An 11,412-nucleotide genomic window follows, 5' to 3' on the forward strand; every position below is an offset into this window, starting at 1 on the left:
TTCGGTCAATTTTTTGGTTTGTTACTCGAGCAAAAAAATTGAGGTACGACCATACGAGCTCGAGATGCCACTGCTACGTAGATGGCATAGTGACGAAAATTAAGTGGTAGCGCACTCGGTTCACCGCCGAGAGACCCCGGGTTCAATCCCGGGCGAGGAGAAACGTTTGGGCTAGTTTCGCATACCCGTAGCCCCCGTTAACCTAGCAGCAAATAGGAACCTGGTGTCAGTCAGGATTGGTGGCCTGCTTCTGAGTGTGGCCGTGTCTGGTGAAATGGAATGTCTTGTGCAAAGTATCACTTCAAAGAGCCACGCCGCTCAAAGTATCTCAGAGGTGTACGCCCTTACAAGAAATGGGTACCGGTCCCAAGACCGGATAAATAGGGAGGGTTGGTGTCAGGAACGGCATCCGACTGTAAAAACCCATGCCAGAAACAATGAAATGAGTCGTGATATTGATGAGAATAGTGCTAGGGAGTACTCCGTAAACGACGCACAGACGCATCGCCCTGACTCTGTGACAAGGCAAGGGCTACTGCATCATGAGCGGGAACAGCTAAAGAAGCGAGCTCTAAATGTGATCAGAATAGGCCAGCTCAATATTGGGTATATGACAGGAAGAGGAAGAGAGTTGGCGGAGTTGATGAGGATAAAGAGAGTGGATATTTTGTGTGTGCAGGAAACTCGATGGAAGGGTGATAAAGCCAAAGAACCGGGGGATGGATACAAGCTAATCTATAGTGGAGCAAATGAGCAGGGTAGGAATGGTGATGGTGTAGTGTTGTCAGGGGAAATGAAGAATGCAGTGACGGAAGTGAGTAGAAAGAATGACCGCATTATGAGAGTGAAGATATGTTGTGGAGGGGAAACAATGAATATCATTAGCGCTTATGCTCCACAAGTGGGCTGCACAGAGGAAGAAAAGTGTCGTTTTTGGAACAAAGTGAGTGAGGTAACGCAAGAACTGGAGGAGCAGGAGAGGATTGTAGTGGGGGCAGACTTTAATGGACATGTCGGAAATGAAAAGGGTGTAATTGAATGTGTGCATGGAGGACATGGGATTGGGGAGAGAAAACCAGAAGGAGAGAGTATAGTAGACTTTGCCGTGTCCTTTGATATGGCAATAGTGAACACATTCTTTGAAAAGAAGAGGGAGCACTTGATAACATACAGGAGTGGCGGTAGATGTGCACAAATAGATTACTTCCTTTACAATAGATCAAGGCTGGTGGAAGTTAGGAATTGTAAAGTTATCCCAGGTGACCACGTGGCCCCCGAACATAGGCTCCTTTGTATTGATTTAAAGATGAAAAGAGAAAAGAAAACGAATGGGGTAAAGAAAATCAAGTGGTATAAATTGTTAGGGAGGGATAATGATAAGAGAGAGTTCAGGAGAAGAGTGCTGTGAGAGGTTGATCTGGGAATTGAAGATGTGGGAGAATGGTGGAGGCATAATGCATCAGTGATTAGAAGACATGGAAAGGAGATACTAGGGGAAACATCTGGAATAGTACGGGAGGAAAAGGAAGCTGGTGGTGGGGGGGGAAGAGTGTGGGGGAAGTGGTGAAGGGTGGGGAAAGGGAGACAAAGAAGAGATTTGAAGAGTCACAAACTGGAAGACAGAGAAAGATTAAGAGAAAGAAACAAAGAAGTAAAAAGGGGTGGTAGCTCAAGCTAAGGCAAGGGCATATGAAGAGGTTGTAATGAACTAGAAACCAAGGAAGGGTTGAGTAAGATGCTCAACTGTCAAAAGTAAGAAATAAAAGAACAAAGGACATCACCCATGTTTAAAAAAACTGAAACAAAAGATAGGAATGGTACAGTCATAAAAAAAGGAAGAAGGCATCCTGAAAAGATGGAAAGAGTATTTCGAACAACTGCTAAATGAAGAAAATGAAAGACTTGTAAAGAGAGGATGGACAAGTAAACATGGGAATGGTAATGGGGATATCTAGGGATGCAGTGATACGAGCCTTAAAAAGAATGAGGAATGGGAAGGCAACAGGACCTGCCTTAATCCCAGTAGAAGTTTGGAAAGCCTTAGGAGAGGAAGGGTAGACATCTTGTATGATCTAATGGTAAAAATATTCTAACAGGAAAAGATACCAGAAGAAATGGTGTGAAAGACATAGTGATACCTATATTTAAAGGTAAAGGTGATGTACAGGAATGCAGTAATTATAGAGGTATAAAACTGTCTCACACATTGAAAATTTTGGAAAGAATAATAGATAGCAGGCTGAGAGAGAAGTAAGAATAGGGAAGGAACAGTTAGGATTTATGAAGGGAAGCGGCACAACGGATGGAATATTTGCATAAGGCAGCTGATGGAGAAATTCAGAGAAAAACGAGACCTACATCTGGTTTTGATAGATCTTGTAAAGGCCTATGACAGAGTGCCAAGGTAAGAAATATGGAGATGTTTGAGGGAGAAGATGGTGCCAGAAAAAAAAAAGTATGTCAGAATTAGTTCGGAGATGTACAGGAATGTGTATACTAGAGTGAGGAGCAGTGTTGGAGAGAGAGATGGATTTGAGATAGGAGTTGGGTTACACCACAGGTCAGCACTTAGCCCATTCATCTTCAACATCGTGATGGATGTAATGACAAGGGATGTTAGAGAAGCAGTGCCACGATGCATATTATACGCAAATGACATGTTGTGTTAAGAGGGGAGGGGAGGAGTGGAGGGGAGGTTGGAGAGTTGGAGGAGAGCACTCAAGGAGAGAGGAATGATAATAAGCAGATAAAAAACAAACCGAATATATGTGTTCCAGTATTACTGAGGACGCTGGAAGTAGCATAAGACTGGGTGGGGAAGAAATAAAGAAAGTACAGAAGTTCAAGTACTTAGGTCTGTATTAGAGGATAGTGGAAGCATGGGACCAAGAGGTGAGACACCGAATTCAGGCAGGATGGAATAACTGTAGGTCTGCATCAAGGGTCCTCTGTGACAAGAAGGTCCCTCTGAAATTGAAGGAAAGTTTCATAGGACGGGGGCCAGACCAGCAATGTTATATGGAACAGAAACAGCAAGTATGAGAAAACAGAGAAGATGATGGATGTAGCAGAAATGAGAATGTTGAGATGGATGTCAAGTAACAAGGGAAAGATAGGATTAGAAATGAGTATATAAGAGGATCGACTAAGGTAGTTGAAATATCGAAGAAAATACAGGAAGGAAGGCTTCGATGGTATGGACACCTGTTACAAAGGGAGAACGTCATGGAAGACATATGATGGAAATGGAAGTGCGGGGTAGAAGGAAGAAGGGAAAGAGAGAAAGAGTTGGCATGATTGTGTAGTGGAAGATATGGTATTGAAAGGTATAAATGAGAAAGAGGCACAGGACAGAAATCAATGAAGAAGAAGAAGACAGAAGAAAAAGTAAATATGCATCTTTTCCATAAATCCTTTAAAAAGTTATGCATTACTTTACTATATCCAATAATATTTTATGTATTCTCATATTACTGTATTATAATATACTATGGTAAATCTAAACCAGTATTCCGTGGAGCGGCTTGTTTTGGCTTCCGCGGGCTTATGTTTTTGGCTTAGAAATCTGCTGATGGCAAATACGAGTTTGTTTCGCCATATTTAACGCAATTCTGAGCTAATTTTCTTGCTTTTAGTTAGCATAAACGAATATCTAGATACTTGACTTATATGAGACAAGGTTATTTTTCTTTACAAAATGGCAATTTGTCGAAAATGGCATTTTTCCTAACTATACAAACCTGAGGTCCTTTACAATAGGAAGGTAACTAGCGGCAGCTGGAACGGTCATAAGCTTCGAACAAGGGAATTCGGTAGTTAACTGCTTGTCCGACAGTCAGCACCGCCGTGCGACTGGGAGGGTGAAGAACCACTTTACTTTAGGTCCAGGAAAACGCAGAGTGAGGGGTGGCATGAGGTGGGACTATGTGTAAAGGACCTCAGGTTTGTAGTTAGGAAAAATGCAATTTTCAACAAATTGCCATGTGTTCCGATACGAATACAAACCATCGGTCCTTTACAATAGGAAGACTCACTTCTTGGTGGGAGGAATCTGAGTCTTAAGAACAGACTGGTGTTCGCCCAACCTTGGATTCCCTCCCTGGTCGTAAGAGCAGAGGGAGGGATCCTAGCCTCTGCCCAATGATAGGGTTATGTACCGCAGGATCAATGGTCAGACCTCTGGCACCCAAGTAATAAGAGGGAGGCAAGCGTACCTCTTAAAACTAGCAAGCAAGAATTTGTTCCTATTGCAAGAGACAATATGAAGTCATGGGTTGTCTCTTGTTGGCTTCCACTTCCCCATTGCTCCTATCCCTACAGGAAGGGATAGATGGGGCTTGGTCGAGTAGCTTACCTGCATCGCCTCCTGATCCAGCATAGTGACAACCGCGTCCCTCTGCCCACAGGTAGAGAGAAAAAGATGGGGAAGAGAAGGCGTGTCACACTCTCATTCACCTATCCCTTCATGCAGTCACACAAGGTGCTGGGTAAGCTACATGTGTTTTGAGCAGCTACACTGTCCCTAAGGAAGTGTCCAAGGACCTGTGGCCTATATCCTGAAGGTAGAAGGAGGTGCAGGTGGTCTGGTTGGACCAGACCCCTGCCTTCAGTACCTGCGCCACGGAGAAGTTATTGCGGAACGCAAGGGAAGGACCAATATCCGACTTCGTGGGCTCTCGGACGAAGGGTACGGATGTCGTCGCTACCATCAGCTTCGTACGCCCTCCTGATCACCTCACACAGCCAGAAAGAAAGTGTGTTCCTGTATACTTCTTCCTTGGTCATCCCAGTGCTAATGAAGAGGCATCGACACTCAGGCCTGAGGTGCCAAGTTCTCTTCAGATAGCGCCGTAGCGCCCTCACAGGACAAAGCAGCATCTCATCCGCATCGATGTCGGTGAAGTCCATTAGGGAGGGGATTGTGAAAGACTCGAACCGATCGCCAGGGACCGAAGGATTCTGAGTCTTCGCTACAAAGTATGGTACGAAATCAAGCGTCACAGATCCTCTACTCGGAGGGAAAGAAGGGAATAGTCGCGATGATCTATCCCTCTTCCTGTCCAACATATCTTTGGAGTGATGTCCGCAGTACCCATACTGGTCTATCCGTCTGCAGCGAAGGAAGTGTCTCGCGTTCTCGTATCCCATTGCAGCCAAGTCTCTCACGGTCTCGTACCCCACTGTGGCGAAGTCTCTCAGTCTCCGCAGTGGATAGGACACAGACACTCCATGGTGGGTGTCGATGGTATGGGCACTGGAACAAGCTTGTAGGACGAAGTAATGATTGATCTGGAACAAGGGAACTAAGTCCACAGCGTAGCTCGTAATGGTCTTGGACGCTTCAACAGCTGCCGACTGACTGCGTTCGGTTGTGTGAGGCGAGCTGTCCAAGCATCCGAGCATAGTTACATGACCCTTGCCTTTAAAAGGGGTATGCCGAGAGACCACACAAATTGTCTATTTTGTTTGCCACCGATGCCGGAAGGCAAGATGATGATTCTCTCAAGGCATGTGGCCCAAACAGGCGAAAGTCAATGCCTTCTAGAGACCGAGGTCCCTGAATGGCAAGACAGAAGTTCTCATAGTAGTTGAATCTCAGCTAAGGAGAAATAACATTATGCGCCGTTGAAGACGAAGGTGGAAGGTGAATGCAGACCTACGTCTTCACAGCCGAATTGAGAGAAGTAATTCTCAAGATTCTGAACTGTGCTTTACAAAGGACTGAAAACGATAAACTGCTATTTCATGATGTTCGGTGAGAAGTCGTAGTTGCAATGAAAGCGGAGCGCTTTCCGTAGAATGAAAACACAGGGATATACTGCCTGAAGAACTGCTTCTCATGGGCTGAATCATCATCATCATCATCTTTCAGGTTATCCAGGAGGACATATATATACTTAGAAGTAGAGCTGGCAGGGCGGGGAACAGGCGATGTCTTCCGTTATACACCTACAATTCGGGGTGAACAATGAACAATTGCACACCTACGAATACGAGATATATTTAGAAGACAAAACTCAGATGTCTGAAGAAATCATTCCGCATTATCGCAGCGGCAGGTGCGATGCAGCAGGAGACAAGGCTACGGCTTGTTACCGTGCGGTAAACAGAAAGATGATAGTCTATTGAGATATCTGTCTGAAAATTCTCGCAGTGTCCAAGCCGATGCAGAGATGGTCATTCACGTATGCAAGAATCCCAGCCAACCAGAGACCTAAGTCTGTGATTGCCGGGCAGAGATACGGTTCGGTAGTCAATCATTGTAGAGGAGAGACATAAACCGACCGTGCATCTCGGAGAGCCAGCTGGTACTGGGCTGTGGCAGGCAGCCCATTACACTGTTAGCTCTCGCTCACTCGTTCATCCTGAGTTGCCAGGTAATCCATTTCATGAAGAATGCGTTTGGCTAGAACCATCTAAGCTCAAAAAAAAAAAAAAAAAATACGCTGGAGCAATGTATTTAAACTAAACAGATTTTCGGGTGAATACAAACGCTGATGTGGTATTGTTGTAACAATACCGTAAGTATCTTCAAAATTGAAACTGGTAAATCCTGGGAGGTTGCAGGCAGTCCCAAGTTGCAGGTCAATTAAGAAGATACTATTCGTCTCGGTCACAATCCGTAGAGTTAACTACGGTATGTGCCTACACCTCGGACAATTCAACTGATTAACAGAATCATGTCGCGAGGGCAATATACATAGTATATTTGTAGGTTCCTGTACATAGACTTCCATCCTAAATTCTTTTCCATTCAAGGAATGAGAATAAGGACTGGAAGCCGACACCCTTCATTCTCTAATGAATAGAATGCAGGAGAGGTTTTCCCCCAAAGGAAGACTTCAATGGTGATAACAGGATACCGAAGACGATAGTTCAAGCCAAACTGGATGTTCCCACCCGTTCTTCTCTATCCCGGGGTTGGCCGCCTACTGAGATATTCTTCCTTCAGCAGTAGTGCTTCTCCTCGAACGCTAGAAATTCCAGGAATTTTAGCATTCGGCGAGATTCCCGATTATCATAGTAACAATTATCTGGGATTCTCGTCTAGCCCACTCTGGACTGTGGTTTCGCCCAAGTGTTTGCAGATCGTAGAAAACCAGAACACTCGGAGAGTGCTAGAAATTCCGAAGAATTCTAAGCAATCAGCAAAACCCCCACCGAATTCGTCATACAATCATCAGGTGGTGTCCTCCCGATTCCCGTAGAAATCGAGGATGAGGCAGGATCCTTCCTCAACGACGGGGACTTTACGTCCGGTAGGAACCGAAGGTCCCCCCCCCCAGGAATGCAGTCCCCATGTGGATTCCTATGGAGAACGCTCTGCAGGATCCCTCCCCTTTCCTTCGTAGCCATAGGGAGAGAGGGAATGGGGGAGGAAGATTGGATACTCGCTCGCCTTCCCAGCGGAGCTAGCAGTTGGAGAAGCGAGTACGAGCAGCCATCACCGTGCCGTGATGGCCGATCAGTCTAGGAAAAATGATATTGTCATGTTACAATAAAGTTTTATACATACTTACCTGACAGATATATACTTAGCTATAGACTCCGTCGTCTCCGACAGAATTTCAAATTTCGCGGCACACGCTACCGGTAGGTCAGGTGATCTACCGCCCTGCCTTGGGTGGCAGGACTAGGAACCATTCCCGTTTTCTAATTCAGAAATTCTTCTTCTTCCACCTGTCTCCTGCGGGGAGGCCTGGGTGGGCCATTAATCGTATATATCTGTCAGGTAAGTATGTATAAAAACTTTATTGTAACATGACAATATCATTTTTATACATTCAACTTCCCTGCCAGATATATACTTAGCTGATTAGCACCCATTGGTGGTGGGTAAGAGACAGCTAACTACTGAAATAGACAGGTAAACAACATATGTTGTAGGTATTAATAAACCTTGGTTCCTACCTTATTAGGCTGAAGACTTCGCGGCTACTGCCTTGGAGTCTGCTTAGCTCAAGAGCCTCAGCGAGATATTGATCTATGGCTAAGAGTTCTTGTGGGTCTGCCAATGGGGTCTTATCCACTTACTCAGCAGAGCCTAAAGGCCTTTGTCATTGGGTGCTATTCCACTAACATGACAATACACCTTGTTCAAGGAGCACAACACCGATCCCGATCACCTGATCCTAACATCCATGTTAGTTCTAAGATTGCAAGGAGTTATCCCCGAACTCCTTACAAACAACCAAAAACTCGAAACTTAATTACACTTTCATTTATACAAAATATACAAAAAAAATTTTTGTACTCTCCGACTAGCCATGCATATCCTTGATCCCCTACCAGCAATGATTACTATGCGCCCGTGCGACATCGTGAGCTTGCTAATAGAAACCAAGCACATATCTGACAAGAGGGTTTATGTACGATAAAATCAAAATATTTTAAGGATCAGTCTTTGCTCCAAGACCCAGCATGTATCTGCTGATACAAATGGACCTAGAGAGAAGCACTTCTCATAAGTCACTCTCACATCCTTCAGATAATGAGATGCAAACACTGAATTGCACCTCCAATACGTAGTCTCAATGATATTTTTTAAGAGACATATTCTTTTGGAACGCCAAAGGGACGTTGCTACTGTCTCTCAACCTCATGGGTCTTAACCTTTAGAAGAACGAAGGATTCCTCCGAGCAGTTCTTGTGAGCGTCCGTAATTACGCTTCTCACAAAGAAAGCCAAGGCGTTCTTGGACATGAGTCTTTTGGTGTTCTTCACCGCACACCAAAGACCTTGTTGACAAGCTCCCATCTGGTCTCTTCCTCTCTAAATAAAATTTAAGAGCTCTCACTGGACAGAGACACCTCTCTGTCTCTCTGCCTACGAGGTTAGATAGACCTTTTACTTCAAAGCTTCTGGGCCAAGGTTTTGACGGGTTTTCGTTCTTCACCAGAAACATTGTCTGGAACGAACAGATGGCAGCATCTCCTTTGAACCCTACTGTGGAATCTAGAGCGTGCAATTCGCTCGTCCTCTGGCTGTAGCGAGAGGACAACAGGAATAAGCATTCCGCTAGTGACGTGGAAGGAAGCCAGATGTAAAGGCTCGAATTTATCCGATAAAAGGAATTTCAGGACCACGTCCAGATTCCAACTAGGTGTTCTAGGAGTTGCTGCTTTTGAAGTTTCAAAGGATCTAATTAGATCGTGTAGATCTTTGTTGTCTGCAATATCTAGCCCTCGATTTCTAAATACTACTGAAGACAGCATGCTTCTGTATCCCTTTATTGTTGAGACAGATAGGTGTGATTCCTCTCTCAGAAAGAGGAGGAAATTGGCAATATTCACTATAGAGGTACTGGAGGAGGACAGCTTCTGACTCTTACACCACCTCCTAAAGACTTCCCACTTCGATTGGTATACTCTTCTCGTCGAAGCTCTGCGGGCTCTAGCGATAGAGCCCGCAGCCTTGCGAGGAAAAGCCCTCGCTCTGACAAGCCTTTCGATAGTCGAAAGGCAGTCAGAGCGAGACCTGGGAGGTGTGTGTGAAACCTCTCGAAGTGGGGTTGTCTGAGTAGATCTGGTCTGTTTGGAAGAGATCTGGGGAAGTCCACTATCCACTCCAGTACCTCCGTGAACCATTCCTGGGCTGGCCAAAATGGGGCTATTAGTGTCAACTTCGTGCTCTTTGAAGCTACGAACTTCCTGAGCACTTCCCCCAGGATCTTGAACGGGGGAAAGGCGTAGGCGTCCACACCCGACCAATCCAGGAGGAACGCGTCTATTGCGAAGGCTCTCGGATCTTCCACTAGAGAGCAAAAGATCTCTACTCTTTTGGAGAGGAACGTCGCAAACAGGTCTGTGAGGTCTCCCCCACAGTGACCAAGACTTCGACACACTTCTTCGTGTAGAGTCCATTCTGTGGGAAGGACCCGATTCCTCCTGCTCAGTCTGTCCGCTCTCACATTCTTTATCCCTTGTACAAATCTTGTGAGGAGAGTTATGCCTCTTTCTTCTGGTCCAGGTTAACAGGTGTTTTGTTAACTGAAAGAGGGAGAAAGAGTGCGTGCCTCCTTGCTTGCGTATGTAAGCCAGAGCCGTGGTGTTGTCCGAGTTTATCTGTATCACCCCGCCTCTGACTATCTCTTCGAAGAACTTTAAGGCTAGGTGTATGGCCACTAGTTCCTTGCAATTGATGTGCCAGGACACTGTTCCTTTGTCAGGTGCCTGACACCTCCCTTGCTCCTAGCGTCGCTCCCCATCCCGACTCCGAAGCGTCGGAATATAACACTTGGTCTGGGTTCTGCAGGGCAAGCGATACGCCTTTGTTCTTTTGAAGAGGAAGGATCCACCACTTCAAGTGATCTTTATCTCTTGTGGAAGAGGGAAGGATGTCCGAGAGTTGTCCCGTCTTCCAACTCCACACCCCTTTCAGGAAAAACTGAAGAGGGCGAAGGTGAAGCCTCCCCAGAGAGAAGAACTTTTCTAGTGAGGACAGGGTCCCTAAAAGGCTCAGATAATCCCTCGCTGAACTGCTCTTTCTCTCTAAGAAGCTCGAGATTTTCGACAAACCTCGAGTGATTCTTTCTCGCGAAGGAAATACTCGAAAACCCCGAGAATCCATCTGAATCCCCAGATAGACCAAGCTCTGGCTGGGGATCAGCTGCGACTTCTCGAGGTTCACGAGTAATCCCAGCGATTCTATCATGTTTCTTGTTACTGATAAGTCCTCCAAGCACTGAATCTCCGACTTGGCCCTGATCAGCCAGTCGTCTAAGTAGAGGGAGATGTTTATTCCCTCTAGGTGAAGCCATCTTGCCACATTCGCCATCAGGTTGGTGAATACCTGCGGAGCTGTAGACAGACCGAAGCACAGAGCCCCACTGAATTGAAAAATCCTTGTTTCCTATTACAAACCATTTTCTTTGAAGATATTTCTTTGACAAATGGTGAATGGGAACGTGGAAATACGCATCTTGCAAGTCCAGAGAGACCATCCAATCTCCTGGATGAAGAGCCGACATTACTGAAGCGGACGTTTCCATACGGAACTTCTTTTTCTGAACAAAGCGATTCAGAGCGCTTACATCCAGAACTGGTCTCACCCCCGATGCCTTTGGTACTAGTACGCGATTGTAAAATCCTGGGGAGTGTGGATCCTGCACAAGTTCGATGGCCTCCTTTTCCCACATTTGTTCCACCATTTGAAGGAGAGTCTTTCTCATTACAGGGTCTCTGTACCTCGCTGACAGTTCCCGAGGCGTAGATGTTAGAGGAGGGCTGTCCTCGAAGGGGATTACGTATCCTTTCTTTAGGACCGAGACTGACCAAGGGTCGGCTCCCCTTTTCGCCCATACTCCTGCAAAGTTCAGGAGTCTGGCGCCCACTGGTGCTTGAAGGAGCAACAAGTCATTTGGTTTTCTTGAAAGGTCTAAAGGAAGACCTTCCTCTCTTGTCAGAGCTCTTC

This window comes from Macrobrachium nipponense, chromosome 40 (assembly GCF_015104395.2).
Source record: "Macrobrachium nipponense isolate FS-2020 chromosome 40, ASM1510439v2, whole genome shotgun sequence".
NCBI lineage: Eukaryota > Metazoa > Arthropoda > Malacostraca > Decapoda > Palaemonidae > Macrobrachium > Macrobrachium nipponense.